A 26,530-nucleotide genomic window follows, 5' to 3' on the forward strand; every position below is an offset into this window, starting at 1 on the left:
CAGCCGTGCTTTTTATTAAAATGTTTCTATTTTAATTAAAACCATTCCTTGTTTGCTATCTGTAAGGCTCAGTCCTGCCTACCATATCCTGAAATTACAGAAAAGAGTCTACATGCCCATATCTTTTATGCTGCTAAGTCACTCTACTATGAAAATAAGGTATGTCAATAAGTTTGAATTAAATAAATTCAAATAGATCTGTGCAGTGCTGGAGAAGGATAGGCTTAACAGGAAAAGTGTAAGTCCAAAGGGTAGACAACAGAGGAGAAATGTGTCCTTAATCAGATTTTGGGTAAAATAATAGGTGAAGAAGGACTCACAACCCCTAGGAGCCCTTTACCTCTTGCACAAATGGAACAAGCCTGGCAGCCTCATTCTACCAAGACATCATCTGCTTCAGTCAAGGTCCCTGGCATACACTCAGCTCTGGTTTACAAATAATCCTAGAGGGCAGCTGAAAGGTATATCCTCCTCCTGGACTTTCCTGGGTCAGAAGTAGAATATCCAGCATCTTCAAGCAACTGCTGAAACATTAAGTGTACAATGCAAAATGTTTGAAAGATGTCTAAGAAAGCTAGGTGGGTTGGTAAAGCAGTAAACCCTAGCATGTTTAGTTAAATGTCCTGGTAGAGAAACACAGGAGTGAACTTAAGGTCACTTACACCTTTATTAAAGGCTATCTATATCTGGAGCTGCATACTGATACCCTCTTCCTTGATACACATCCATGCTAAACCTGTCTAGAGAAAAACAGAACATAAACAGAAGAACACAACTGGAAAAAACCTGCAACTACACTTCTGCAAACTATACTGCATGCTTGACTCCAGTTTAAAGCAAAGGTGTCAGTTCTCATTTTTTATAAATCAGTTCACCAGTTTCTTCTTGGGAGGTAACTGCTTAGAGCTCTCACGTGGTTGCTCTCCTAGAGGAATTTAATTTCTCAGTTTCAACATGCCCAAGGCATCTGCTTTTCTTACTGACAAGACACAGTCTGTCACTGGCATCAGAGGAATTATCAGTACATTTGACAACAGTGATGTTCAGCACTGAATATAGCTATTATATCCACAAAAATAACATGGCAGCTTACTAAAAAAGTTGTGAAAAGAAGTACTTGGAAAGCTTTCATTTAAGTAAAAAAAAATTTAAAATTATTTTAGTTTTACTGTTAACATTTTAAGAAGTGGCTTTTTAGGACAGGAAAAAGACTGCTTAGTCACAGCAAAGTCTGCCTGGACATACCCAGAAGACACTGAAGGAATGATTGGCAGTATTTTACATAAATTATAGATAAACTAGTAAATAATTTGAAACTGTTGCTCAAAGAAAAGTTGATCTTCACAGCATTTGGAAGAAATGGCATTTGCATTTTTTTTTCTATTCAGAGAAAACTTTCAGATACTTTTGTACTTGATTTTTTTTTAATGATACTTCAGTCTTTGGAAACTGTGCTGCAAGCTTCAAGAATTCTTAGGAACTAGACTGTAGACCATTATAAACTATGTAAAAAGTGACATAATCCAGTTTGAGCATTAAAAAATATCTGCCTATAAGGGTTTTGTGGTTAGAGCCCTTGACTTTTTACTAGAAACACAAATATCCTGTCAATAGTACAGAACAAAAACCACGTTTCGTATACATATGTGTTTTATAATTTAAAAAAAAAAAAAACTGGTTAGCAAAGTGGAGGCCAGTTTATGTTAAAAAATATGAGTTAAAGGATATCTAAGTCCATCTATTGCCTCTGCAATACACTTCCAAGATCCCTTTGTATAATAAAACACTTAGATACTTCTTTTGGGGTGTATCTAGTATACAGTTAAAATCATGGCTAGGTTCAATACTTTAAGAACTAGGAGTATTATTTGCAATTTATTTTTTATTTACAAGCTAAAATTCAATTTTGAAATGTCTAAATGTGGTATGAAAACTTTAGCAAAATTTCTTCTGAGGTTTTTTGTTGTTTAAGTGAACCTGGTGCCTCTGAGCTGTCTTCATACTCGGGAAATAGTGCTTGCCTGATTAGAGTCTGCTGACCTCAACACCTGTCTTCTCGTTTTTTATGGTGAGCACCAGTGCTCTGTTCTTCTAAAGGCTGATTTAGACCTTTCTTGGTAAGCTAACTTTTTTTGTCATTTGTTATTGACACTCATAATACCAGATAACCTTATGCAACTCATGACATAATTATTCTCAGCATAAGGCAACCAGGCATATCTTCGGTAAGTTGTCAAGAGTTCATCAAAAGTGTCCAAAGATCTAGCTTGGAAATTCAAGTTATCTTGGAGGAACCAGATATCAATTTTAATTTTAGTGGGGTAAAATTTTATAATACAAAAACAATTATTGTAACAGTGACAGTTTCCTTTATCTTCCTTAAAATCTGAAAGTACTGATAGTGGCAGTATAAGATACTGTGGCTGTTTACATTACAGTAGCACATTGAAAGGTCATAAGAAAAAGCTGATAGATAGCTCTCAGTGTTAGGTGAGGCTTCAGAGTCTGAGTTTACAGCTTAAATAAACGTGGCAGAATGAGCCTGGATTGAAGTAATTCTTTGACTAAGACTTCTAAGACTTAGAAGAAGGAAGACCAGATCTTTGGGTATGGTTAAATGCTTGCCTTTCTATGACATTTCTTCATTCTCCATGCCAGTCCCTAATTTGAAACCGGTCATTAAATTTCAACAGAAATACTCTTGCCCTTGCATTTTTCAGTATAATATCAGTAACTTCGGCTCAGCAGGACAGGGGATAAGATACCACATGCAAAGCAGATCGAAAAATACAGTCTGTTTGACATCAGACATACTACAATGGGAGAGAACAAGTTAGCATTTCTCTTCTGACCTTTTGACATCATATAGTATCTATTTTAAAAACAACAACAAAACAAATAAAAAACCGGTGTAAGATTCTGGTTGCATTAATGCACACATAAGCCTACTGCCTCTTAAAATACTGTGCCTTGAAAACAACCTCATTGAAAAATAAGATTAAAAAAATAGCCTTTGGTTTTTTGTTGGGTTTTTTCCTCCAACAGAAGGCAGCATATAGTCCATCAGTTTTATAAGAATGTTTTATAGCTTGTTTACTGCTTAAGACTTGTACAGAAGGTCAATACAATGCAGACTAGCAGTAGGAAAGTGGCAAGTACCTATTCATACTTGAAAGAATGGCATCATACATCAATTGTCTCCAGAATCATTAAATTATGGTCTTGAAGAAATGAAAGATTAAATTCACAATCTAATAATTCTCTCACAATTCTTTCATGAAAGATGCTGGGAGCATTTTTTTTCTTTGGTAAATATGTTTGAAACATGAACATGAAATAATATTTTTATATGCAAACAAAAGTGTACACTGGTCACTAGTAATGTCTTCTATGGCCACTGGAAGTATAAACAGCATTCTACTGTTTGCAAATATGACTTTAAGTTTTCATGGATTCCAGCAGTTGACATAATCTAATATAAACATATGTCAGAGGAATAGGGTAAAGTTCCCTTGGTTCCTTTTTATGCCTATGCTTTTCCTTGCATTTTGTAGATTTTTATCTGATAGGACTTACATACAGTGAGAGAATTGAAGATTGGAATCCCAAAAGTTTGTCTGTAATGCCTTTATAATATGCCTAAAATTTTAGATATCACAGCATGGAGACTTCAGAGGCAGCTGAAGATTAGACGAGTTCTAAAAGTGCCTGTCAAATATTTTCTTCTTCACTTTATTTTTGAAGTTAAAATATTTACTATCAATTGCAGAATATGATTTATCTTATTGGCTGGCCAAGGAAAAAAACCACTGTCCTCCTAACATTCTTGCAAAAGAAATAAAAAAGTCTGTCTAAGGGATAAATGACCTATCACTCAGAAGGATTAAAGTTTTTAAGCACTCTGATAAAAAGAAAGTGAGCACAAAGGAGTGAAATCAGTTCAGAGTTTACCTTTGGGCCACATGGAAATTCCCAAATAACACACCTGCCATGTTTTAACACAGACTGTTGGAAACTTGCCAGCATGTGCTTTTTTTCCACATTCCTCCAAATTTCCATTTCCCCCAGCCACTCTTTCTCCCTGTCACACACATGGACAAAGGAATCAGAAATCCCTCTCATGCCTTGCTTCGACAAGCCAGAGAATCCCCCAGACTTTTGATTCTACTTAGATGTACTCCTATGAATAGTAGGGATGCTTTGATAGAATAGCCACCTTAAGGCCCAAATAGTTTAATTTATTTAGCTGATTAGCAGCAGCAGAGAAGGAACTCACTAGTTAGTAGCACTAAACTGTGTTCTACAAGTAGTTCAGTTGAAGTCAACAGGAATGTAGAAGGAATTAAATGTTCCTCAGTTGATCAAAGCAAGTCAAATATTGAAAGTAATTATTAACCTATCTGATGTCATATTGACATGAATACCAAGTGAGTGTCTGTATGGAGTCCACCCACACAACATTTGGATTGGTCCCTGTGTGGGATGTGGCAGAACACACACTAAACCAATTTTTAATTTGAAGCTGGAAGACAATAAATTCTTTGGAAGGTACATAAAGAGACATCATCATAGGTTGTAGCAAGTATTAATAAAATCTTAATTACTTGACTAACATGAACAAAAAATCCTCTCCACTAACAGAAACAAGTAACTGAGGAGTAAACATGAAAGATTAACAATGTGTTCAAACAGAGAAGGCAAGGAGAGTAGTGAGACAGATACGAGAGAAGGACAGGAGTTTGTGCTGGGTGACAAAGTACTTATGAGTCAAACATACAGCACTTTCACAACCAAAAAAAAAGGTGAAAGGGAAGCAAATGCTATAGGGTATTAAGTTGTATTAAGAGTAATAAATTTAAACCCAAATAAGTTAATTACCCTGTTCTACTTGGTGTTTATTAAGCATCAGTTGGAGTCCTAGATTCAATTTTAAGCATCACATTTGAAAAATGACAGGCAAATTAGGGAGTTCAGAGAAGAAATAAAAAATGATGAAACATTTAGAAAACAGGTCCCACAAGACACCATCTAGGAAAGAAAAATGCTGAGGGGAGACATGGCAACTGAGAAAATATGCTAGGGGATGTAACAAAAGGGACAGTGAGCAATAATTCTTGCATAGTCTTCTTTGACTGACAAATAGTAGGTCTATTGGGAAGCCACAACAAGGAAACTATGCTTTAGATAAACATAAAATCTTTATAAGAAAGGTCTAGGCTTTAGGGAATATGTCACAGAGAGGATGCTTGATCACCTTTGCAGGAGGTTTTCAAGGTTAAATAGACAATATTGGTCCTCAAGGTTTTGGGATAGTGTAGTCTTGCTACCTTGTAGGGAACAGAATTTTTAGCTTTAGACATCCATTGTGAGCCAAGTCTTCCATGAGTCTTTACATGGATGTGGATATGCAAATGCACACCTAAATACTTCACAGCTATTTATGGAGGAGTATATGTAATAGATAATCCTTCTGTTATGACACATATGCACTATCCAATATCTCATAAGTGAAGACACAATAAATGTCATAACAGGGACTGGTCATTTTTTATACAGAATGGATTTTCTCCTTTCACTGTTCTCCAGACTGCTCTGTCCAGCTTTGTACTTGACGACTGTGCAGTGCAGAAACTGCTTAAATAGTGAAGAGCAGGGAAATACAAAAGATGGTTTAAGTTTCAAGCTCTAACTTCCAAGTTCTTTTCTCAAGTAACAAGTGATAGGACAAGAGAAAACAGCTTCAAGTTGTGCCAGAGGAGATTTAGATTGGATATCAGGAAAAATTTCTTCATTTAAAAGGTTGTCAAGGACTGGAACAGGCTGCCCCAGGAAGTGGTGAAATAACCACCCCTGGAGGTATTTAAAAGATGTGTAGATATGGCACTTAGGGGCATAATTTAGTGGTGGACTTGGCAGTGCTAGATTTACAGTTGAACTATCTGATCTTAAATGATTCCAACCAAAATTGGATCTGTTGATGAACAATATTTGCTTGGTTCTAGCATTTATACTGCTTGATTAGTAGATATTATAAAAACTATTTTCCTAAACCTGTAAATAGATGTTGAAAACTGACAAAACCTGAGAATTCCAGCAGTGCCATCTTTATTCATGAAAATAAACTAGGAAGAAGAAATGGGCAGGAAATAGATTGAACATAATTTTTTAAAGTTTTCATGTTCTTTACTCGGTATTTCCTTTTGCAGGTGTGGCTTGTTTCCATTTCATAAGAATCTCATTTTCAGAAGAGGAAGGAAAGAAAAATGTCAATGAGATATACTGGAGGTCTAAATTAAGATACTCAGTTGTCTTTTGTTGCTTTGATAGCAACAAAAACTGTCTCTCTCTTTCTCTAGTGCTGAAGTCTGCATATGGTTTCTGGTCTGAATAATTTCATCACCTTCCTACTGTAGCCAGTCACTGTGGCAAATCTAATTAAGTATTTCCTCATTTTATGTAGGACAGAGCAACAGAAAGCTACTGCCTTCATAAGTGAAGTGAACAGCTGTAACACACACTGTAAAATACTGCCTTCAGAAATTGTCATGTTACTGAAAATTCTCACTATTGTTTCATGTGTGAAACACTGCAAGTCCCCTTTAATTCAATAAGATTTCAAAACACTATCATTTGATAAAAATCCTAAAATAAAACTGTCAGCAGAACACTGCAAAAGATCTAGAAAATTTATTTTAATATTCAATACTTGCTGGTGTTATCTGACTAAGGGGGAATGGAGGCAAGTTATAAGTAAATTTCCCCCTTGCAACTGAAATCATGTTAGATCTTCTGTTGCCAGAAGACCCCATGCATCTCTAGCAGGGCTATGATCCCTTTTCTCCATGCTTTGTAAAGACTAGTGCATAGGCCAGAAAGTATAGAAATTAAATAGTATGATGGTCCAATAGATGGGCTAATAAAGTGGTTGGGAGTTTTTTTCAGTTTTCTGGTTTTTAAATGAACTTTTTATTCTTAGATTTCCCCTTTTTCAAATAATTCAGTATGAATCCAAAAGTCTGGTTTTTTTGTTTGTTGTTTTTTTTTTCTGCAGTTTTATTGGCTGGACTGAGCTCTGCTAAATTTAACTCCCCCTAGATATCAAGGATAGCCTTTGCAACTAGTCTTACCTACAAGAAGAATCCTGCCCTGCCCCATTCCCATCATTAACAACCTTCCTGGTACCTCACCTTCACATGCAAAAGTAACAAACAGATCCCTGTAGGGCTGTCAGTGATGTTTCACCAGCTAAAAGACAGGACCTTTTGCCGAGTGATGCAGTAGTTTCCTTCTCCTCTTTCCTTCTGGATATTGTGGAATCTTGAGTTAGAACCATGGCCTCCATTAGTCCATGGAAGTGTCTCACATCTGCTGGCATGAAACAGCAGTCTGACAGGGCTTACTCTAGCAAGTTGCCTTTGACTCCTGATCACACAGTGAAATTTTGCTGTATGCAGATGTTTAGAAAATGCCCTACTAATAAAGACATCTAAAGGCTACAAACAAAGAACAGCCCCTCCTTCTATGCCCCTGTCACTACTCAGAAAGATGCCTTTAAATTTTTCCTTTCCCTGTAGAAATCTTTGCATGGATTTGAAGATAATAAAGGTGCAGCCTTTAAATGAAGTGTGCAAAGTCTAAGTACATTGTTGTGAATTAAGTCACAGTAAATTAATCACTGATTATACAAATGAAGATAAAAAGTGGAGCTCGTGCATGGCATTCACAATGCAGTGTAAACTGTACAGGGCAGGGACTGCTTCTTGCCATGGCAACCTCATCCCAGGATTTCTCCTCAGCCTCCTACAGGAAAAAGCTGCACCACTGCTGTTGTGCATTGTGTCACTGATCTAAGGAAAGGGACAGCTCTCACCCCATCCGGAGAGGAAACCAAAACTGGGGACTACAAGAAGGAAAATGATACTTGTCCCAGAAACAGGGAAACTGTCCAGATTTACATGCCTCGTCCAATGTAACACCATAAACTTTACGCAGAGCATTTAAAGAACTTCTGGTTTTTCACATAATCCTTTCAGAAAGCTGCAAGAACTGTACTAGTGATCTGTGGTGAAGAGAGGATACAGAATTTTAATTTCAAATCTGTCTCAGGTTTTCCATAATATAATGTCTTTCTTAATGCTAGAAATTAACAAAATGCTTAATAACTTGCTGCAGTTGAAGTGCACTATGATATATTGACAACTGGAAATGAGTATAAGTCATCAAAAAAGATGTAACTGAATGAAACACAAGCCTATATATATATAAATATATATATATGAATATGCACTAAATATATAAAATGTATAAATGTGTATATATATTTTACGTGTTTATGTACTGTGTATAAAGTATATGTATTTAATGTATAAATACATCTATATATGGACATCTTACACTTTAAAAATAGAAAACTTGACAAAGCAGAAAAGCAAACATATTAAGCTCATATGAGATTTACATTTCCAAAGATATTAATTCTGTTGATGCCATCAGTTATAGCTACACTACAAACCATTCATGCTCATTCTTTCTAGGTGGGCTACTATTAAAACCTATAGAATGGGAGACAGTATGCTGCAACATTCAGAACTGGGGCACAAACACCCTTATTCTTCAGTTACATTAGATGAATCAGAGCACTGTATTCCTGATGTCACAGTGTTCCAACTCCAAAATCTATGAGTAATTTCATTATGCCTACAGAGCAATAAAATTTGGTGACACGGGATGAGTCGGAGAAGATGAAAAGACTACATATTGGGATGGTTATGAAGTCCTACCACACATAATAGAATATTTAGCTCCTGAGACGACAAATGGAGTCTTTGGGACAATAAAGTACTAAAGACCCTGAGTGAACAAATCAGTAGAATGAAACTACCCTGGAGTTTAAACCAAGCATGTATTTGCCTAAATGAGATGATAGAACAAAAATTACTTGCTATTACGTACCCAAGATAGTTACAATTTCTTCAAAAGTAGAGTTGTACTATTGCAAAAAGTGCTTATAAGATGACAATTTTGAATTAAATTCTTTAGAATTTTTTTATTTTTATTTAAAATTAGAATATTAAATTCATGTGGCCATACACCAGCTGCAGATAATGACTGGGTTTCTGTTTGCTTCAGAAGGATAGGATTATAGAAGCAGGGCAGTAGTCGGTTAAAAAAATAAATGAAGCATCATCACCTTATGTATATGACAGCTTGGTTTTCACAAACACTTTAATATATGTGGCTTACAAATAAAATGTAAGAAGTTTTGCCATGATTTAGATGCTTACTGTTCTAAGTGCTTTTTTCTGAGACATTAATTTCCACCACATTCCAGCAGGAGCCACATCCCCAGAATTTTCCTTGTCATAGCACATTCCTCTGTAGAGAGCCAAAGATAACACAGTAATGTTTTTTGGTTTTTTTTAAGCAAGCATAAGCTCCTTGAGAACTAAATTTCCTTTAGTTGCTTCTTAATCAATATGAATTCTTTCCACTCACTGGGAAACAGTCTTTACAAAATTAAATTTCAATTTTTTTTAAATAGCAGAACATATCACACAAGCTGGATTGCTGCTTCATCCAGCACTGTGTGAAATTTGAAAACAAAGTTCCTGCAGGAGATGGTCATTTTAAAAGAAGCAAACAATGGAGGCTGCAGAGAAATTCTTTCAGGATATTTGCACTATTCTGAGTAACAGCATTATTTAGGTTTCTTTTCCTCACTTCAATTTATTCAAATACACTATATTTATAACAGAACAAAAGACCAGCACTGAGGAGCCTACAGTGTAAATGTATGTGATAACTGGACAGTGGACCATTTCTTTTGGCAAAGAGTTCCATTTGGAAGAGAAATCAACAACAGAAAAGTGGTTCTAAAAATAAGCCAATATAAGGTGATCTGTGTCTTAATCTGCTTCATTGTTTGGTAAATAATCTGATATAACTGGAAAAGAAAGACATCAAGAAGAGTTTGTTTATGTTGCTATGGTTAGTAATCTCCCACTTCAGGATGTAAGCTTTTTTCCTATTGTCTGTTAGTGCCTGAATTAATTCTTTCCCTGTACAGCTCCATTTCATCTTTGATTGACTGCTCTGGTTACATCAGTGACTCACTTGGTAGGCTTAATGGATGCATTTCCATGTAAAAATAGCTAACAAGTGTTGTGTTTCAGCTAACCAAAGAGAATAAATAAAGTTCTTTAACACTACGTTATGGGTTTTTTGCTATTGTTGTTATTGTCCTACTATGCACTAACACTAGATACAATTATGTTGTACAATATATTATATGAATATAAAAGCTGTTGTTTTTATTACAGGCTGTCTGACCAACCTCTCTTCTTTACAATTAGTTCATTTCTATAATTTTACAACAGTTTTAGTGATTCTCTTCAGTCTGAAGAAAGATAAGTAGTACTCCTAGGTGAGTGTGTGCAAACCTGAGTCCAGCTGATTTGAAAAGTCAAAAATGGAAAACTGTTCCTAAACAGTAGTTTGCTTGCTTAGGAACACAATAAATTAGTATACAGATAAAAGAGCACACAAATGCCTCTGTCTGTACTGCTCTCCTTTGGCCAAACTTTCTTCTTTGAGTGGTCTCAAACTAATCAGGTTCTGAATTATGATTTAAATAGTCAATATTCTTATTTAGTCAACTCTTTTTGGAGTTAATGAATGTATGAAATAATTTTTTAATTGGCAAAAGTAATGAAAGCAAGCAATATGGGGTAACTGACAAAAACTTCCTATTATTATTTTACAAGAAAAGGAATATCTCACCTTTTCTCAGATCTGAAATTTTCAATCTCATAGTGTAGGATACTACACTTAAACAGGAATAATCAGCTGCAAACAATGTGTGTCGCAGCTGGCTGGAGAGAAGTCCTGTAAAAGATCATGGTCCTTAGGGTTGATTACAAGCTGAATGAGTCAATAACGTCATCCCAAGCAATCACACCAAGGATACACATATGAGAAGGTAGGCAGCAAGATTGTACATGGAGCAATCTTATTGCTTTGGCTTGTATAAAATCTCTACTAAAGTTTCATCTTCCATTTTGAACAATTCACTTCTAAGAAAGATGTTGAGCTACTGAATAGGCTGCAATGGAGAGCAATCAGAATGATTACAGACCCTCAGAAGATGGACCACAAGGTAAAATTGAAGAAACAAGGGCTGGATAGCCTAAGAAAAGGCTAAACTAGAGGAAGGATGAAAAAACTCTTGTTTGTTGAAGCAATGAATGTACCTATACTAATGAGAGTGTACTGGTAAGGCTGGATAACCACGTTAGATGATGTGTTAGAGAGATTGCAACATCTCTTTCAATAAGCTGGGCAAATATGTGCACTGGCCATGGAAAAGGCAGATTGTTTCATCACCTGGAGAGGTAAGCTAGGTGGCTTCCTTTCACCCAGCTCTATTCATTCTGTCATGAATAAGACATCATTTCAAGGGGGGAAAAACTGAATACTTATGAATGTCAGTTTTTGACAGATAAATACCACCACCAGGTACTTGCATGCCTGTTTAATTAAATAATGTCACTGCTTTTTAGAAATATTAATAAAAAGAACATCACAGTGTTATGCGGCAGATATAAATCCACCCATTGCACAGATGAATGAACTTAATGCAAAATGATTACATGATGTTTCTCTAGGGACCCTTTCCTCATTTTCATTTGTGTTTGCCCTACTCATACGTCAACTCAAGATTTACTTTGTTGATTTTATTTAAATGGAAAGCCCTATTAGTGTATCTGTTATATAAATACATATGATTCTATGTATGCTGTACACTGTACATACAGTTTCTATGTACACTATCAGCAATGAGATCATACCCAGACTAAACAAAAGGTTCTTCAGACAGTCTCTGTTAAAGAAAAAAAAAAAAGAAAAGAAAGATGTTAATGAGATTTCTTGTGGGTCCTCCAAATTTATTTTCATAATCCACATAAGAGTTTAAATATTTATGAATGCATTAAGCGAAACAAACTTTTTCTGTATATTTTGACCTATCTCTCCAAATGCTCTATTTGTCTCACTTAAATCGTGACTTTATGATCCAAAGTTTGATTTACACTTAGATTCTAAGTTATATACTAAGATAAACCTTTACTGATACTTTCTATGGTTGTTGCAACAGGCTTTCATGGACCATATGAGATTTCTGGCTGTGAAGTGTTTTCATTGACTTTATTTTAGCTAACATGCTTTTTACTTAGCAAAAATAAAACTGAACAAGATATCATTTTTAGCCCCAGATGAGTATATTTCCTGAAAACCAGAAACTGTTAACTTTGCAATATCAACAAAAATCGTTCAACATGTATCTTCAAGATTTATGGTAGAGTTCCATGTGTTACATCTCAGTTGGAAAGATTTTATCTGTGACCTTTTTTCACTCCAAAATTTATAACATTTGATTTTCACTACTGCAGATTAAATCTCAGTTGTTCTCTTGCAGTAATAATAAAACACTCTTAAAACTACTTTCTTGTTATTAAAATGTCCATTGTTTATAAATAAACAACATGATTACCTCTTACTGTGGCTCTTGATTGGTAAAATAATATTGTAACATTGTTATAAATTTTCTATTTTATTAGAACAATTCCCAGGAGACAAACACTTCATCTGCATAGCAAAGTAATTCAACAATTTACAGTAATACTGCGTGGAAAAAAAAAAAAGTGTTTTTCCCTCTACAAAAGAAAAATAGTACAATTATCAGCTTAGTACTGTGATATGACTCTAAGAAGCATTCCTAGTTGCAATTACATCTGTACAATGCCACCCTTGAAAAAAACAAACATCTGAACTCTGCTAACCTGTCACTTTAAGCTGTTCGCCTTCATAAGACCTGAAAGCAGAAATCAGGCCCCAAACTCAGGTATTCTAACTGGATTTCACAAAACTTCTTCACTTTTTAATGAGGCATCTCATAATTCTGCCAGGTTTTCCACTCTCTGCTATTTTCCATGCTGCATTTGGAAGGCATACCTTCTAAAATACAGCGGACTGTTGGGAAGCAATTTCTTCTCACAGCAGCAAGATGCAGCCCACCAGCACTATTTTCTTTCTCTGGAAGGCCTGGCTCCAAGGTTTAAGTTCCTACTAAATACTGAGTTGGGAAAACTGCAACTCAAGTGACAAAATCTTTATTTTGATGTGGCAGAGGGTCCTTGATAAATGTCATATTCCGTGATTATGTGATTGCTGAGCTCGGGGTAGAATCACCATGGGACTTTTCCTGGCACAGGATGCCCTGCGTGATGCTCAGAGAGCAGGATGAGACTCCAGGCTCTGCAGTGAGATGCTGCCCCTTGGAGGGTTTCTGGCTCCAGCTCCTTCTGATATCAGCAGATCCTTGGCACCTGAGCCCAGCGTCCTTGGGGAGAGGACCACAGCTTTCATCATTGCCTGTTGTGGGCATTTGCATGTGCGTGCCATGGCAGGACATGTAGGGATGGGGATCAGACAGTGCAGCTAACACAGCTACCAGGCAGTGATCCCAGCTGGGACAAAGCAGAGGTGCTCCCCAGTCCCTCTGCTCCCTGATTTTGTTCTCAGCAACGTCTGATCTTTCTCCAGCTATTCATGAAAACTTCCCTTTGAGCTACTTTATCCTCAGCTGGTTAATTCCAATGGCAAAAGTTAAGTTATGCTACCAGCCAGCTGAATAGTCCTTCCTGTCTCCCGCACATGTCCCTTTAATGTGACAAGGCATTTCACTGATGTTTGTAGGACAATAGCACCGATTCTATTTCCACCTGAATTGCAAAACAATCTACCCACTTTTTGTGTTACACCTGACTAATTCTAAGAAGGAAAATGTTTGTGCCTCTTAGAGTATGGTTTATTTTCAAAGGCACTACAAACTGCTAATGTCCAGTTTGCTGGACATGCAAAGAAAGGTTGCAATGAAGACAGTTTTAATCTGTGCAATGCATGTGAGATCATCATACTCAGTTAAAAAAAAGAAAGCAAACATAACCCCCCAAAACAACAACAACAACCACCAACATCCCCCCTCCCCCCAAAAAAACCTCCAAAACAAAACAAAACACCCCACTTGCTGAGATTAGCTGGCAATGAAGTGTTGAGAAACCCAAATAAATGGACAGAAAATATTCACTTATTCAGTAAATTAGAAGTGCTATTGTGTCAGATATGTGTAACCATACAGTTTATTTCAGAGCTATCTTTAAGATGTTCTTAGCTTTCTAATCACCAGTTTAATCATTCAAGAGAAGAAGGAGATCATGCATTATTCTAAATTTCAGGCTCACAGGAAAAAGGTCTTAATTTGCAGGAGCTTTCAGATGCAAGTACAAGAAGCCATTTCATACTATCTCCAAATATATTGTTTTCAGTAGCTTGGGGAAGAAGGGGTTATTAGAAATTCTTAAAATAAATTCTGTTACAGGATAATACTGTGGTAGCACAGGAGATGGAGAACTATGACTGCAGCCTCAAGAACAATCTGCAGTCAGCATTAATTGCAAAAATGATCATAATGTTGCCATCTGTTTCAGTGGAACCCATTAACAGTTTGTGGTACTTTGAATACGTAAGCCTCTTTGTGCTCCTGGAAAGTTATAGCAGCAAAACTCGGTTGTTTCATGAAAAGGAGTTCAGTGCTAGCAGCTACAGCTCAAGGAATATTTATCCTACTCCCACCTCCTCCCCTGTCCCTTTTTTTTAAGCCTTTTAAAATTCATTGCAGTTGTATAATGTATTAGGACATTAAGTCTTCCAATTGCTGCTCACTCTTAAGAGGCTCATTTACAGTCTCCATTATGATATAACAGACCTTTTTATTCCTTCCATATGAAGTCACCGGTAATGTTTACCTCTAAGATATCTGACTTAAGTGCTCTGAAATACTCCATGGAAGATTGACTCTCATGCCTGCTGTCACTAAGAGGCAATAATTTGGAGAGAACAACTTTCTTACTTAGATGTCTCATATAAGTGCCTTAAGTTAGGATAAGTCACTAGCTGTATAATAACAGTGTAAAATTAAAAGGTGACACAGAGAAGATATTTACATATTAGTGCTGCCCTGCCAATAGAGGGAAATTTGGAAATCCTATTATATACTTTACAATTCTAACAAGCGGAAATGCAGAAAAACCAGAGTTTATTGTCTTAATCTTCAAAGTTAATATTCTCTTGTCAAATTTACATTAGGTTATTATCATGCCCTGGATTACAGATACACTTTACCCCAACTGTTTATCTAGAAGATGACCATGTATTTTCAGTGATGCCTTTTCCTGGTCTTAAAATCAAGAGTCAAACACAGTTAGAACGGGAAAAGGGACTTTACCTTGGTATTTATTTTAAGGATCCTTAGGTGCACATGTCCAGGTGGAACGCACCGAAATGCACACTGCAATGCACACCCACAACAGATTGAGTATAACATTATAGGTCTTACTAATTAGCAGACCTATCAAAGATTCCCCTATGAGAGGCTCGAGTGAGTCCCCCCTCCCCAAGGAGCCTTCCCCTGGATGGTTCTATCTTAGTTTACAGAATGTGTTCTGGAGAGGACCTTGGGGTCTGGGGCACACTGATCCCTAGCTACGAAGCTTCTAAAATGTTTGGTCTCCTAGTTGAACAAACAAGTCCAAGAATGTAGGCAAAAAGCACTAAGAATACAGAAGTTGTAAAAAAAGTGTAACAGGGGTATAAAAGAAGAGGCAAAAAATCTTCATGGCATCACCAGAATGCAAAAGAAATGCAAATTAGGGTGATGGAACCATTAAATTTTTTACCTTTTTTTTTCTCAGAAGTGCAAGGTGTCCCAACTTAGTCCTCAACACTATTTCTGAAGACATGGAAAAAGGATCTTACAATACATATGTACATATTATACAATTAGCTGCTCAGCATCTCTCCGTTCATGATATTTTGATGCTGAGACATGTATTTCAACTGGATACAGAATGTATTTTTATCAGTTTAGTTCTGTGAAATTCAAAATTTAGGACCTGAACATCAACTTTTTCTGGGTTTCATTTTGCTTGTGCTTTGGCTCAGTAGAATGTTATTTATACCTTTTCAAATCAGTCTCTTCCTACTCATTCCTCCTAAACTGATGTATGAACCACAGAACTATGAGATCTTCATCTACAAATGCTGCTTTGAGAAAACTTGTTGGAAAGGAGGGCAATGGGAGTTGAGGAAAGAAGAAAATGATATTTAAGAACTCAGGCTAGAACAGAATTATTCTTCTCTTAAGCTGTGCATTTAAATATTATTGTTTCCATTTAGAAACAAAACCTTTTTGTTCTGCCACTTCCTCAGAACCTTCCAGAATAGGCAAGGATTAGCTAACCATCTCCAAAAGAATTTAAAATTCAAAGATGTGCAATAATTATTCTTGGAGAAAAAAAAACAACCAACCAAAGAAAACACACAAAACCCCCTAAAAATTTAAATTACAACAACAACAACAAAACCCAAACACAAAACACCTCACCAATCTCTAAGAATGATAATTAAGAGTCTGAAGTACAAAAGGGTAATGCACTGTCCTCTTCCTCAGTAGGGAAGTTAATTAGCAGTGAAATCATGTCATTTGCCCATCTGTTCATAATTGCATTCACCGCAGGAATTAAGCAACGGAAGTGACGTTATCCGGGCTCAGCAAGGCAGCCCAGTGCATCACACGCACCTTCAGCTCTGCACGGGCACCTGCTCCTGCTCCTGCTCCTGCTCCAGCTCCAGCTCAGCCTCCTCTCCAGCCTTCTCCATGGACCAGGAAGCCTGGATGATTTACACCTGTTGCCTGAGCAGAGCTGTCCTGGATCATATCTCTGAGAGGGGGGAAAGAAATTAAATTTTAAATAGGTGACAAATGCTCTGGATAGGAACGAAGCCATATTGAGGGGGAAATTGCCCTTCCACTGGCTGGAGGCACACACACCTTGTGTGTGTACATCCCAAACATTGGGTGCTTAGCAGCTGCTGTAATATCAATGAGGGATTGAAACAGGCCCTCATTAGATTTGCGCTGAGCTTATTGCTTGTGCCAGTCTCATTATTATTGGTGACTAAACTGGCAGATTGTCAGGATGCCTCATGGCGAGATGAGCTTTTGCAGCTCTTTGTTTGTAGTTATTATAAACAATGAAGTGAAAGCAATCCCCTGGGCATAGTCATGTCTCAGATGTTTTTTGCAAGCAGCAATCAGCTTGCAGAAGCAGCAATGGTAAACAACTTCTTATTTTAAGAAGCGATATTAATTAAAGCACGAGGCATGGTTCTGAAAGAGAACTTGTTAATTATTTAATGTCACCTGCACTATCAAGCCCACCAGTTGGAAATTGTTTCGTTTTGCCTCAGATGGGCTCTGCCTGTCATCTGAACCAGTGGAAAATAATGTGTGGTGCCAAGTGCCAAAAAAATAGTCAGGGTACATCTGGGAGTCATATCACATTTTAATGTACAATCCAGGTTTATTACTGCTAAAGAATTCTGAATGTGAATAGTAGGCCATATTATGCAGTCTGTATAAATGCTGAACTTAATTGTGAACATTACATTCCTCATAAGAATATGGAGAATATTAAGCAGGCTGAAACTGTAGATATTCATGGTTATTGAAATTCCTGACCATCTACTGATATCACTACATACTGGTAGATGGTTTGGAAACTGCCCAACTGTTAAATCAAATAGTGTGAATCAAGAGTTTGACATCTGCTAAAACACACACACATTAAGGAGAAATTTTTTAAGCTTTTAGCAGAGCTTCTGCTGCCATTCCTGTAGCACAAGAAAAGGCTTCCTACTTTGCTTGAAAGACCTACAGTTATGACCAGAGAAAGCAGGATGTGAGCTGGAATCACTGGGTCTGAAACCGCTCAGAGGCAGGCATGAGCCTCCTGACTTTGCTTCAGGAGAAATGGAAGCCCCACTGAGAGCCACCAGGACTCACTTGATTGCTAAGCTCAGCATGGGCAGAATGTCATTGGTACAGCTCAAAGGTATTTCTAGTTTTAATTGAGATAGAAAATTCCAACACATAAGTTTTTGTCATGAAAACATTCTTGTTAAATGCTGAAAAAGTGAACACAATTTTTAAATATAGAAAAAGTGAAAAAAGGACATTTTTTTACATCAGTGAAAATCTAGGCTTCTTTCAAATGAGTACCAACCAGTGACTTATTTTTTTTTTTTCAGATTGGCATAGACTATGCTGTTGCATCTCAGAGAACAGTATCTGATATTTATGTCTATTCCTAGCACTATGTAGGAATATTTTGTATATTTTGCATACCAGAATATGTAAATAGAAATTCATGTGAGAAAGGACCTGGCAGAGCAGGCTTGCAGAACTAAGAATCATCCCTAAGCTGACTTCAAAGCATTAAATTGCAATGGCAAAGCTAGTGCTTTAAGGATCATTAATCTCTGCTGGAATATTTGTCTGAATTGCCCCTCTATTGTCTTGGTACACATACCTAAATTCCAGCCTGTAACAAACATCAATTTAATAGAATACAGCAGTTCAGGTTTTCAACTCCTATGGAAAGTATATGAAACTCTGATAAAAAGTTTAAAAACTTTTATTAAAGTAACTAGTGTTCTGAGGACATTTTTGACAGCAGAGTCAAACAAAACAAAATAATGGGAGAAAAATAAGCAAGAATAGCAAAGTTAAAGGCATCAACAGCTGCAGTAAAGAGAAATGGAAATTAGGGAGTAAGCATGCAAAAAAGGACAAGAACATTGCTTCACTGCTTACTGATTTGAAAAGCAGGATAGTATTTCTTTGCCTGCATACATTGTGCAAGAAAAACCTTAGAGCCCTGAGGACACAGTCTTAACCAAAGGATCTGCAGTATTAATGAATTGCAATTCTGATAAATTGTAAGATCCATCAAAGACTGAGAAGAATACAAGGCTTACCAGAGAGGTTAATTAATTGTCTGATAGGTAGAGATAAGACAACAGGAGATCCATATCCCAAGCTGATCTAACCTAAAAGTTGACAGGGCATAGCAGGAAGGATGTTAGCCCCAGGAAGGAGTATATATCAAGGACAAGCAATCAACATAGTTAGATCTGGCACTCAGAGCTAATAGTGAAGTAAACACTCTTAAAATGAAGCACAAAGGAATTTAAAAGAATTATTTCAAATGAACCTATGGGCTCTTTGTTTCTTTAAGAAGAAGTTATGATTTGTGAGAACAAAATGCTGCAGTCAGTTACAATTCTATTATCACCTTGCAACACACTAAATCGATTGCACAATAATGTTTCTATTTTTTCCCCACTCTCTCAACCATACTCAAAGGTGTCTTAACAGTCAATAAAGCAACAACAGCAGCAGCCACTGCTAGACAACATTTTTGAATGGGATTAATTTCACTTTCAGTGGAAAAGAAGAGCATTTTTCTGCCAGGGTTAAGGGTCTGGAAAACTAGAAACTTTAGTTCAGGCCTATTTTCTTTTTTCCAGAGGAAAAGAGCTGGGGTCGGTAAAAAGTGGATTGTAGAAGGTCTTTTTTCAAGTGCCCATTCCAATATTAACATGAATTCCATTTTGAGCATTGGCCAGCATGAGCTAAAAAAATAAACAAAACAAAACAACAAAAAACCCCAAACTATCAAATTTGGTCTTCTACAAGACAACCAAAGACAGCTCCTGTTTTCATAATCATTCATGAACCAACCCATACTCTGTCACAGAACACGAATTTGCTCAGACAGTCAGACTGGGTCATGAAACCAATTTTAACTTCAGAAGTGGAAGTTATTTTTCCCACAGTTTAAAAGGAAAGGAGATTCATCTATCTAGAAATCTGTCAAAAGGAAAGTTCCTTCTTTATTTGCCCAAAGATGCCACATCTCAAACTACATTTGGTAAAAAAATGTGTGCAAACATTTTAAGATTTCATTTAGGAAAATATTCTTTTGTCATTCATAAACAGTGGAAAGACCTAGAATATTAAAAAGGAAATTCTAAAAGAAATTATTGGAAATGATTTTGAGTATGAAATGTTTTCTTTCAGTGAAACATACCATACTTCTGGTGGAACTCTACTTGAAGAATATGTGAGTTGCACTATACATCTCAAAGGATGTCTCAAGATTATGAACTTTTATTACCACCTACCCTGTGGATTTCTGCTGGCATCTACCCTCCTTTGCATTGCAAAGACAGGCAGCCAGGATGCACTGCTCGACCGTGAGCAGAGGTGCCTGCTGCTGAGTGAGGTATTTCTGAGATAAACTCATGACTCTCTTAGGTGAAAAATAAAGGAAAGGAAGTATTCTAGACATTGAGCAGTAGGGATGCTTACATAATATTATGATTACAGCTCCAAATGGCCTTAGCACAGCCCTAAAATGCAGAACATCTCTTTTGCTAACTTGCTGTTTCCACAATATTCAAGACACTAAGCACTTTTACTGTAAGAAAGTACAGACTTTCTTCTTTCATGGTACCAGATAATGACCATAATATTGTAAATGTTTCCCACTTCAAAGGAAGAGAAGTTCTGACAACATTTTTGTTATTGTAATTGGTCAATTAGTCAGCAGCATAGGAATGCATCTGTTGCTTTGCTACTTACCCATCTTTAAAGCGGAAAACAATTTAATGAACAAATGCTCTGCAACTCAGGCAATAATAATACCAATTTTCCATTTGCACTGAGTAAATCTACAAATGTCAATGTATTGAACAGGAAACAGAACCAATAAAACCAGAAAAGTTGCAAAATATTAAAAAAAATTGCTAAGGGAAGTATTTGATAACAATAGTGACCATCCACTACCTAAATTATCACATGCCTTTCCCAAATACTGAATTCAGTACCTCTGTGTTTGCTTCAAAGGACTTTATGTTTTCAAAAGTGTGATAATTATTACCTGTATTTAAAACCATTAATTTAAAAAGCAATTTAAAACTGGCAAAAGTTTCACCACCGAGATTTCACAAAGTAGACGTTCTTTTGCAATTAAAACTTTCTGGCAAAACATACAAAAAGGGGGAAAAAACCCCAACAAATACAATTTGACATTGTATCTCTGCTTTTCTCTGTCAAGAGTCTAACCTGTCTGTCAGGTCCCAACAGAGAGACCTGAAATTGGAAGTAAGGTTTAGGAGCATTTTAGGGATACTGCTTTGTACTGAGCTGCCTTGGTCACCAATAATCAGGATTATGCTTGTGTTCTCAGTTTGGGGTTGTTTTTTATTTTGTCTCCAGCTGTGGCTCCAGGTGGTGTCCTTTCTGCCAAAAGTGTAGAGATATCCTGAAAATCTTTCAGCTGTGGGATTTTTTCACTTCTACTTCTAGTCGTTTTTGCTCCTGTTGCTCCTGTTTTTACATTTTTCAGCTTTGGTGGCACTATGGTGACTTCAGGGGAAAAGCTCCTGATTTTTAAAGGGGTTTAGAGATTTCAGTACATATTTGACACAGGAACTAAGATCTGGTAATCCAGGCATTGAGGTTTTCAGTTCTTGCTTCCAAGCAGGAATGTGAAATTCTCAGGAAATTTAAATAGAATTTCATTGGATGTGAAACAGTTGTTCAGTCAATTAAACACTAATGTAGCAGCTAAAACAATATTGAAACCTCAGCTGCAACTTCTATCATAACTCCTTGAAAGTTCCAATCAGACTAGAATACCAGTTTTTGTCTATGCTGTTGGAAAGGGACTTTTTTCTACTTTTCTGGCATTCCAGGCTTGCATGACAGCTGGCCTGTTTTTCATATAGTTCCTGACTCTCTTATCTTGGACAAGACAACAATACCTGAGGCACCATGTGTATGCCTTTCAGACCATGGGATGTTTACCTCTTTATAATGGCATACTGCTGTATCTCCAGCTTCTATATGACTTTCCAGAACATTCTTCAGTACTGATCTGAGCTCTGATGGCCTATACAGAACTTCTGTGGTCAAAGGTCCATGTGATATGGAATCTTACCTTTTGAAATTACTTTTGCAGTTGTTTTTAACTGTTCAGAGGCCTGCTCAATTGTAAAGTCATAGATGTGGATAGCTGGGTGTTCTGCAGCATTAGTCACAGAGTCAGATATTACAGAATATTCTGAGTTATAGGGGACCCCTAAGGATCATGAGGTCCAACTCTTAAGTGAATGACTCGTATGGGGGATTGAACTCACAACCTTGGCGTTAGTAACACTTCCTCATACACTTCTCCTGTTCATTATTTTTTGTGCTGAACAGAAGAAAATATGAGACAGCTGTTATGAGAAGCATAATTTAGTCCTCCACCTCATCAATCTCTAAATTTCCATGTTCTAAAGGAGCATGGAAAGGAGAGTTATACATTGCCAGGTAACATCAGCCCCACTTGTTTCACGCTTTCTATCAGTCGGTTTCTTCAGTGCTGGCTCTACTTTCCTGTTATTTGGCAGTCAGTTGCCTGAATTCTCCCAAAGTGTACTGTGTCTCATTTTCTGAAGACAACATACCTTCAATTTCCTGATCACATTTCTTGCAAAATTGTCTTCCCAGAAATAAAAGTAGCAATTAATTGTGATTATCCTTTTATTACAATGAACAGACCTGACTCACTCACTGCTGTAAGTTCACCATGTCTTTTGCACACTTAACATTTGTGCATAGAGTGCATACAATCATAGAATAGTATTTTCCATATTTGCTTCTTGCAACCTGACTTAGCCCAAATCATCAGCTGCTTCTTGGAAGAGAGCCACCAAGTCATGCCTCATGTATTGCCAGACCGTGTTGTACGTCTTTTTATGAAACAGAAAGGGACTGTGACGTGCTGATAGACTCTTCCAATTCTTAGAAAATACCAGCCTTGCAATCTGAAAGGTGTGCTCTGCTAAGTGTGTCCACTTTCAGCAGCAGCTTCTCAGAAAATTTGTTCCCTTTTAACACTATAGGACTAGAGTATCAGTATGTTTTGGAGATATGAAGATGAACACAGGAATGTTTTGCGCAACAATACTTCTTTCAGTGGGTTCTTTGTGCTTGTTGAACTTCATATGTGCCTTGCAACAAAAGGTGCAGGTTGCATAGTCACACAGTTCCACTCCATCAAACCCAACACCTTTTCTAAGCTAAGTTATACAGTTTTCTTTTCAGTCAAGGCTGTATACCCAGTGTGGTGCTGGATGTACAATATTACTCTTTTTGGGTTTCTTTCTGAAGCATTACAGCCTGCTTGTAGCTCCTCTGTTGCCTGTATTCCAGCTCGTGATCTAGTCCCAAACACTCATCTAGGAGTTATTACAAGCGACCATCTTTGTATTCTTGGTCCTGGACTAACTCTTCTTTGGCTTTAGTCAGATGCTACTAAAGAAAAAATAAAAGTTTCCACTCTGTAAAATTAGGTGGTTGTACTCTGTTAAAACTTGCTTTTGCAGCTCGTGTTTCAGTGCTAACCTTCTCAAACTTAGTTGTTCGAATTGTAGATTCAAATTTTCACAAACTTCTTGTCAGCTGAAAGCTCTTCTTGTCCTTCCTAATGTGGGCTCATTTTAAGAGGTTTTTTTTGAGGGTTTTTTTTAAGAGGGGTTTGTGTGGGTTACTAGGGAACTTTTTTGCATAAGTTGTTTCAGGACAAATGGGTGGGAGTGCTAATTTAACACCAATGTCCCCATCAAAAGTCCTTACTCAGTTAGAATACAGGGGCCTGCAGTTCATGTTCTCCTCCTTCTGTCACACATTATTGCTGAAAGTTTCTATTTTGCTCCTAATTGTTGTATTACAAACTCTAAAAACAGTTTATAACTTTTAAGTCTCTTGACAGTGTGTATCCTCACTCCAAAATCTAGTCTTAGATTTTCATTGTAAAACATTTTATTAAATGCTTTTTTAATCTAAAAGTATTATTAGTATTGCTAGGATTGCATTATACCTTTGTCTGCAACCCAGCTCAAATAAAATATTTCGACTATATATGTGAAACTATCGCTGAGTTTTAAATATGACCAAGGAAAAGTCATCTTCTTAAGTACAAGTATATTGTCGGTTTGGCTTATGGAAGATGTTTTTATCTTCAATGCAATCATAAAAACTTGATGTGCAAATGAAAGACAGCAACATCGTTTTCACAGAAGATAATACCATTTTCTAGTTCATGTATACTACTCTTAGCAAATTTCATTCTGAGTTCTTAGGGTGGATTTTTGCCCTTGAGACTGAGAATGTTCTTTGTTCTTGTTATCTGGAAGCATTTTCCTGTGGTTAAATACGTTTTTGTTGTTTAAACATCCTTCAGGATAAATTTTGAAAATGAAAAGGAATATTTTGTCACATTCCCAAGTTATAGGTTAGTGGTAGATTACTAGGTTCAATAATGTGAACAACTGCTTTGTCATTTATTTCTCATCTTAAAATCAGATTGTTTAATAAAAAAAACCCTTCCCACTCTAAATCAAAGTACTAAAAATAAATTTTTCAGTTGTTACAGTGTTTCTGGTGTCATTATCTGTCCTGACTTTTCACTGACCATCTATAAAAAGAATGAAATCTTTGCCTCCATTTTCTCATGCTTACAGTTTATGTCGAGGTCTGACATCCTTATATGAGTCTAGAAACTTCAACCTGACCCACATCCACCAGTGCTAAACCTGTTTACCCTCACCTGTAAGCATTCTCTTGTCTTCTGATGTTTGTGTCTCCAGCCTGCCCATCAGCCTGATATTTTATTTAATATATAATGTAAATAATATAGGCAAAGTCCAGGAAACAACATAGTGGGAGAAAGGAGAGCGTAAACTCACCAACACAAGCTCTGCAGCTTTGCAGTTTTGAGTTTAGAGACTTATTCATTGGTTCTTCTTCCAATTCTTCTAAATATTCTAGCTATAACTCTATTCCCCAAGTTCTTTCAGGTGTGAAGATCTTCCTTGAGATGTTGTTTTTTTGGTTTTGGTGGGTGTTTTCGTTCTGGTTGGTTGGTTGGTTTTGGTTTTGGTGTTGTCAGTGTTTTGGTTCATTGCTTTTAAAAAGGGAATAACACTGGAAAAATGAATTCTGTATGAGATCTCATGATGTCTTGCATTAAAACATGTCAGTTCCCTTAAAGGAAGGTGTACAGCACTTGGGAGTGAGGAAAAAGTGAAAGAAAAATTAGAATTCTAGAAATAAATGTTTCATACTTCCAGGAGACAGTACCAATCTTAAAATGTCTCCATATTTCCAGTATTCCTTTGTTCATCTTCTGCTTAAGGGAACATCCTGTGAAACATCACATAGTTATGGTCACTTAGAGAACAATTAAGGCTATCTTACAATGGAAGGAAGTACTAAGTCATAAGACCGACAAATATAATGGTGACATATTTATTGAGAAGTCACAACATACCACACTGCTATTACATAATAATAACACCTTCATTTGGAATCATCAATTCTATACAGTACTTCACAATATTAACATTTCCATCCTGTGAGAGGAGAATAAATAATTTGTATTATATTGCAAATACAGATTTATCAACTGCAAATCACAATGTTTTATTTCTCCTTTACAGTATTATATAAATTGTCTCCTGTCTCTGGCTGAGGATCATGATTACAATACAGAAGCAGCAAATAAAAAGCTACACCTGCTCTTTCCAGTACTGACTTTGATGCTGTCTTTGACACTAGATGTTTATTAAAACAGCCCTTAAGTTGTGTAAATTCTATGCTAATGCCATCTGTAACATTATTTGTAAAAAATAAAAACAAACCCGTAATTTTCCAAGATGAGCTCTGTAGTGTTTCAGCGATGCTTTTAATGTTACTGGATTTGTTTGCTTTTCAATAATTAGATGTTGCCAACACAAAAAAAAAATTATTGAGTGTATCCACAGACAATTTCAAGACATAAACTGATCACCAGCTGGAATCATGAAGAAATTTATCCCTGTAGTATATGATTACAAAATTGGGTACATAACATAGGCTTTATTACCTCCTCCAAAGATTTTGGCATTGACCTCTGGTAGAGATAGGGCCAACTGGATGGACCTACTGGCTTCTTCTTCTGTAGCATTTGCTGTGTGCATCTGCTTATGAGTTATGGGATGCAAAAGTATCATATCTAGCAAAATGGCCATCACTTTGCCCTCTAATGCAAATTTGTTAATGGTGCAGCACCCATTGACCAAGTTTTCCTGTTATGCATAGCCAATGCTACTTCCTCCAGTTCAGAAAAATTGCAACAGTATTCATCTGGTCTCCTAGCATGCTTCTAGACCTTTAAGAGCTGTCAGATAAGATTAGACAGTGTGGCCTCTAATCTTATCTCCAAATTAGTGCTTTATATTTTGGCTCTTTTTTTTTTTACGTTATAAGAAATTAGTAGACTAAGTGTAAAAATGAGTGGGGAAGGAGGGGTGGAGTTGATATGACATAGATGTCCCACATAAATGCACCAGTTCAGAAAAGTGATCCCAAAACAGAGTATTGGATTCAGGTTAAGATCAATATCTGGAACACAGAACCCTTACAAGAAAGTCAAAGGCATTCTGCAGGTTGCCTGAGCTCACATTCACAGAGGATTTTCTA

Source organism: Corvus hawaiiensis, chromosome 3, assembly GCF_020740725.1.
Source record: "Corvus hawaiiensis isolate bCorHaw1 chromosome 3, bCorHaw1.pri.cur, whole genome shotgun sequence".
Lineage (NCBI taxonomy): Eukaryota > Metazoa > Chordata > Aves > Passeriformes > Corvidae > Corvus > Corvus hawaiiensis.